The following is a 6941-nucleotide window of genomic DNA, read 5'->3' as shown; positions in this document are numbered from 1 at the left end:
TGCCTGATGGATCCGGACAGGTTCCTGACGGAGCTTGGGCCATTCCCTGAGGCTCTGGCTCACAACTCGACTGAAGAACTGGTGGCTGCCTGGGATAGGGCGTCCACTGGAGCTTTGGATCGCATCATGCCTTTGCAGCCTCTGACCTGATGCCGATCCCAATTGGCTCCCTAGTTTTCGGAGCAGCTGAGGGAAATGAAGCACCAGAAAAGATGCCTGGAGAGCAATTGGAGGGCCATCTGGTCTGAATCTGACCGAACACTGGTGAGGTCTCATATTAAGATTTACCTAGTGGCAATAAGAGCAGCAAAATCTAACTATTTTTCTGCTCTTATTGCATCTGCAAAGAACCGCCCAGCCACCCTATTTAGGGTGACCCGCTCCCTACTTCAGTTGGGAGTGCGGGAAGACCCCTTGCAGGGTAGGGCTGAGGATTTTGTCCAATATCTGCATGATAAAATTGCTCAGATTCAGGAAGGCCTTTACTCTGACTGGGTAGGTTCAGATGGGTGATGGAGGTGGGTCCTGAGAGTGTTATCTGGGAGGAGTTTGACCATGTGACTCCCAAGGACATGGACAGGATTCTGGATAGACTTAGTGCTGCCACATGTTTATTGGACCCGTGTCCCTCCTGGTTGGTGCTGGCCTCCCGGGCAGTCACACGAGGCTGGTTCCAGGTGATTATTAACGCTTCTTTGAGTGAAGGTTTTTTCCCCTCCACCCTGAAAGAGGCGGTGGTGAGGCCCCTCCTCAAGAAGCCTTCCCTGGACCAGGCTGTATTAGCGAACTATCGTCCAGTCTCCAACCTTCACTTTGTGACGAAGGTTGTTGAGAATGTGGTGGCACAACAACTTCCCCAGTACCTGGATGAAGCTGTCTATCTAGATCCGTACCAGTCGGGCTTCAGGCCAGGGTACAGCACAGAAATGGCATTGGTCGCATTGGTTGATGATTTCTGGAGGGCTCGGGACAGGGGTTGTTCCTCTGTCCTGGTCCTATTAGACCTCTCAGCAGCTTTTGATACCATCGACCATGGTATCATGCTGCGCCAGTTGGAGGGGTTAGGAATGGGGGGCACCGTGTTGTGGTGGTTCTCCTCCTTCCTCTCTGACTGCACGTAGTCTGTGTTGGCAGGGGGACAGAGGTCAACCTCGAGGCGCCTTGTTTGTGGGGTGCCACAAGGGTCGGTCCTCTCGCCCCCCTCCTGTTCAACATTTATGTGAAGCCACTGGGTGAGATCATCCATGGTTTTGGGATGAAGTTCCATCAGTATGCTGATGATACTCAGCTGTACATCTCCACCCCGGACCACCCCAATGATGCCCTTGACGTGATGTCCCGGTGCCTGGAGGCCGTGCGGATCTGGATGGGGAGAAACAAGCTCAGACTCAACCCCTCCAAGACCGAGTGGTTGTGGTTTCCGGCGTCCCGGTATAACCAGCTGGGTCCATCGCTGACTATTGGGGTGAGATCTTGGCCCCCTCAGAGAGGGCTCGCAACTTGGGCGTCCTCCTGGATGCACGCTGTCTTTAGAAGATCATGTGACGGCTGTGGCCAGGGGGGGCTTTTTATCAGGTTCGCCTGATTCACCAGTTGTGTCCCTTTCTGGACCGGGATGCCTTGCACACAGTCACTCATGCCCTCGTCACTTCCCATCTGGACTACTGTAATGCTCTCTACATGAGGCTCCCCTTGAAGAGCACTCGGAGGCTCCAACTGGTCCAGAATGCGGCCACGCGAGTGATTATGGGAGCAACACGGCGCACCCATGTAACACTGCTCCTGTGTGAGCTGCACTGGCTCCCAGTGGTCTTCTGGGTACGATTCAAGATGCTGGTTAACATCTTCAAAGCGCTCCATGGCTTAGGACCTGGGTACTTACGAGAATGCCTTCTGCCACCAATAACCTCCCACCGTCCAATACGCTCCCACAGAGAGGGACTCCTCAGGGTGCCGTCAGTCAAACAATGTCGACTGGCGACCCCCAGGGGGAAAGCCTTCTCTGTGGGGGCACCTGCCCTCTGGAACGAATTGCCCCGGGAGGTTCGTATGATCCCTGACCTATGTACCTTTCGCCGTGCCCTTAAGACTTTACTGTTTCAAAAGGCTGGGCTGGCTTAATAACGAATTTTAATGGGTGTTTTTAGTTTTAATATAGGGCCAAAATTATTTAATATGTTTTAAATTGTTTTTAAATTTTATGGATTTACGTATTTTATTGCCCTGAGTCCCTTGGGAGAAAGGCGGTATAAAAATTTAAATAATAAATAAATAATCAATCAATCAATCAATCAATCAATCAATCACAGTCCTTACTAGCTTTCTTGAGTATTTTAAGAATGCACCTCCTTTCTCTGCTGGCAATAGCACCATATTCTCCAAAAGAGCACACTTTGTGACTTGTCCCAAGATACCCTTTGCATGGACTCTGGCAAAACTCTTTGTACAACATGTGTATAGGCTCCATGGGGCCTCAGAGAGAATAATTTCTGATTGGGGTGTACAATTTACATATATCTTTTGGCAGGAGTTCCTAAAGCTCTTGGGGACCTTCCAGGGGCTCTGTTCCTCACACCACCCCCAGATTAACAGAGTTTGAGAACATTTGAATGTATGCTGAACAGTATCTATTGCTATATAAATTACCAACTGTCAGCCAGATCTCCAGCATGGGATTCTTCTTTGATGCATGCTTGCTATCGGCTGCCGTAGTAATGGGGAGGGGAGACATTGCATTTGGGTTGGGGAAGTGAGCTGGTGAGGTGAAGTCCCATGTGAACTAAAAGAGGTTTATTCTTAAGAATTATTGTGCTGCTGAGTGGAGGTCTTCATTTATTTAGGAAGCAGAAGTGAAGTAACATAGCAATTGGTTCTGAGACAGCTGACAGCTTGGCATGGGGAATAGAGTTATTTTTATACCCCTTTGGACCTTTGAGATTGAGGTGCCTGGTGGGGTTATTTGATTAGATAATATGCCTTTCTATATTCTAATTGTCTCTATTTGGTTTCCTGGTCAGGGTCAAGGCTAGCCTTGGAGAAAGGTGGAGAATGTACATTCTGTGCAGCTTTGTGTTTTCTGACTTTCCTGTCAATTCCGCCTGTCTCAGTTTTCTAACCAGGGTTTCTTGAGGTCATTCTGGCTGGGAGGCAGGGATTGCTTTAGCTTCTATGGATGGTTTTGCTTTGCCTTCTCTGGCAACATGGAAATAAAGGGAGGTGGGGGTTTTATGATTCTTCCTACAGTGATAAATCAGAATTCTCATACAAAATTAAGTCAAGGATGAGGGAATCTTTATTATTTATCAATTTATTTATATCCTGCCTTTATTTTTTATATATAACTCAAGATGGTAAACATACCTAATGCTCTTTAGCACCAAGGTCACCTTCCCTATTTAGGAATCATCAGAAATGTCTCACTCTATTCTTTTTATCTTATAGTCTTTTCTCAATTGCAGAGTTGGAATTATGTCCTTATCTCTTTCTGTAAACTTGTGGTACATAACCACAAACATTGAACATCTTATTTTGAGATGAATTCCTGCTATTGAACAATAAATTCAATAGTTTAAATGTAAAATTGGTCTTAAGTTCAAATTGGAATTGAGAAACATTGGGATATATTATTTTTCATACAATAACTGCAACATATTTATTCAAGTAAGTTTAATACTAACCAGCTGGGCACTGAATTGTTTTCTCTATAGCAGGGCAAACTTGTCTTACATGTGCTCCATGCCTAACGTATTCTCAGAATTTTTCTAAATAATTCCTTGTTTGCTTGGGCTAAAGAACACAAATGGGTAAAGCATCAAGGTCTATTGCAAAGCAAAACAGCAAAGAAATTTATTGGAAATGATACTTGGAGACAAAATTTGAGGAAAATACTGAGTAATTGGTTTAGCAACTGAAGGGAGGCAGTTAATGTTGTTTGTGTAATTGTGTAATAGCAGTAATACACAGTTCTAGTGTATTACTTCTAGCCTACAAAAAGCAGGTCAATAGTGATACCTTTATTCGTTCATAAAAACCAACACAGCCACTTTCTACAGTGCCACTACTGAAACACAGATAGAAGTCATACTCCATTTTGTTTCATTGTTGAAACTTTGCAACTTTAAAGGAACTCTGAGCAATATATTCAGTAACAGTATACTGCTCACTATCTCTCTCAAACTGATAATAAGAAATAATTTTCTCTACTATACTTGTTTTGGCTTTTGATGGAAAACAGGATACTCTAAGGATAAATCTGCAGAAACTAGTAAACAGAAAAGCGTTTTTACTGAACTGGATCAATATTTTGAAAGAACTTTCTAAGAGTGTAGATGGGATCTTATATTAACAAAAAGTTCCTTCTGGAAGCAAGAAGGGTGACATCATAAGAAGAGGAATGTTGCCAAATGTTGTGGACCCAGATCCTGGATATGGTTCCTTAAAAACATTACAGCCCACAGACATGCTTGTTATTTGTCTGGATTACAGAGTTGGATTATACATTTAAGCATCTGGCTTGCAGTCTTATATTTTATGAGCAGTAGTGTTTGATTTTCCAGCATAATTCTTCCTTTTCTTTGCTTTGGACACATCTTAAGTCTGGCTGTTACCATGTTGTGTCTGAACCAAATCATACATCTGAGAAAGAGAGAAGAGACCGAAAAGTGTTATCTCTGTTTTACAGACAGTATAAAGAATGTACAGAGGAAGTGTTTTAAAATAACTTTTGTGACACTGAAAATGGAGAGGTTGTGGGAAGCCATGAAAAGACCATTTTATAGAAAAAAATTACAGAATGAATATAGTTGAATAGAATTTTCATGCAGAGGTAAAAATTGGAAGATTTAAATATTTAAATTTAAAAATGGATTTAGATATTTAAATTTATTCTTTACAACTGATTCATAAGAAAAATAAGAAAAACATAATGCTAATGCCAAGGCTCCGACTAATGAACCCAAGCAAATCAGAACTCTAAGACTTGACTCTTTCTCAAAGGTCTTCTTTAATCTGTACATCATATTGGTACAGCTTCAATGGAAAACCAAATCTAAATCTTTCCTGCAGTTTCAATATAATTAAACTAGGAAATAACCCCATCCTCAAGTGTCACAGGTCACGTTAGCCAATTGGGTTAATTGGTGGGCTCTTTAGGCACTCCTTCCCTAACCATATCTGTTGCCAGTAGAGATGACCTTGGTTCTCATGGGAAAGTTCTTTGTTGTGTCTAGTAATGCATTCCAACCTCCTTTTCCCCTTCCCCTCTGTGTGGCAACTGAAGAACAGAAAGATGGCTGTGGTCAGGTTCAGTTCGAAGTTGACAGTCTGCTCTCCCTCCCCCTAGTTTGTGAGGAATATCTGGAAAACACCAATTGCAGACAAGTTAATTTTTTCTTAGCCACCCCTGCCACCACCCAGCTGTCCTTTTGGCTTCTGGGGATTTTTCTCATGGAATTTTCTGACCAGCCTGTCTGCTCTCATGTTCTGACTCTTCACCCAAGTGGCTTCTGAAAGAGGTAGCCTTTCCACTGTACTAAATACTGTAACCTCCCCTTGTACAGTCTACAGTCTAGGATTCTTTTTACTTCGCAATGGATCTCTGCCTGTACTGCGATAGGACTTGGGGCTTCCCAAGCTACTGGCCTCAGCTCCAAGCCTATTACCAGCTTCAATAGACTACTATAGAAAACTGGATGTATTTTCCCCAACAAGCATGGGAGTTTCAGCTTTACCATGACTGGATGAATTATTTTTACTATGGGAAAAGGTCCTATGAACTTAGGACCCCATTTTCTACTTGGCAACTTTAATTTCAGGTATTTGGTGAAGAGATAAACTTTCTCTCCTATGTGAAACAGCTTCTGGGGGGTCGCTTTTTATCTGTCTTCTCTTTCTGCATCTTGGTAGCTTTAGTGAATGCCCTCTTCACATCCCCCCAAACCTCCTGCAGGAAGTCTACCCATTCAGTTAGGCTTACTGAGGAAGGGGGCTCCTGCGGGAACTCAGGCATTGGGACAAAATCCACCCATGTGGCCACCTTGAAAGGCATGAAGCCTGTGCTGCTATCTATGGTGTTGTTGTATGCCACCTCAGCGAAAGCTAGCAAATCAACCCAATTGGTTTGTTGGTAGTTTACATAGCACCTAGGGTACTGCTCTATCATTGCATTCATACGTTCTGCTGTCCCATTAGTACTTGGATGGAAAGCTGAGCTAAGACCCAATCAACCTTACAAACTCCCTCCAGAATTTGGCTGTAAACTGGACCCCCCAATCAGATATGATCCCCTTTGGGTCTCCATGCAGTCGGTAAATGTGCTTCAGGAACAGCTTAGCCAGTTAATGGGCTGAAGGGAGGCTAGAGCCGGTGATGAAATGAGCCTGTTTGGAAAAAAGATCAATCATTGTCCAAATTACAGTGTTTCCTCCAATTTCTGGGAGTTCCATGATAAAGTCCATTACTATTTCCTCCAAGGGTCATGATAATTCAGCCATTTGTTGTAACAAGCCTCGGGGTTTCTCAGGATTTTTTTTTCATTGCTATGCATGTCGTGCAGCTTTTTTTACATAGCTTCCAATGTCCTTTTTCATTGCTGGCCACCAAAATTGTCTTCACATTAGATGCCACATCTTTAGGAATCCAAAGTGGCCGGCTTGCTTGGAGTCATGGCTTCTTTGCAGGACTTGTACCCAGAGGGTGTTGGGGACATACAATTTTGGGCCTTTCCATGCCAATCCATCTTGGGAGGTCAGGAGTTGTTGGTTGTCCCTGAACTGGGGTCGGTTTGCAGCTTGGCTCTGAGCTTTTGAGTTACTTCTTTCCCTGGTTTGCTCGATCATGTCCAAGTCTGTTACCTCTTCATGCTTACTCTTGTCCTGGGGCATTCAGGACAAGGCATCCACTAGGAAGTTTTCCCCTCCTGGGATGTATTTCAGTGTGAAGTC

The sequence above is a fragment of the Pituophis catenifer genome, unplaced genomic scaffold (assembly GCF_029215685.1).
Source record: "Pituophis catenifer annectens isolate HBS135680 unplaced genomic scaffold, rPitCat1.0.hap2 SCAF_1, whole genome shotgun sequence".
Taxonomy (NCBI): domain Eukaryota; kingdom Metazoa; phylum Chordata; class Lepidosauria; order Squamata; family Colubridae; genus Pituophis; species Pituophis catenifer.
This window is presented reverse-complemented; position numbering follows the sequence as displayed.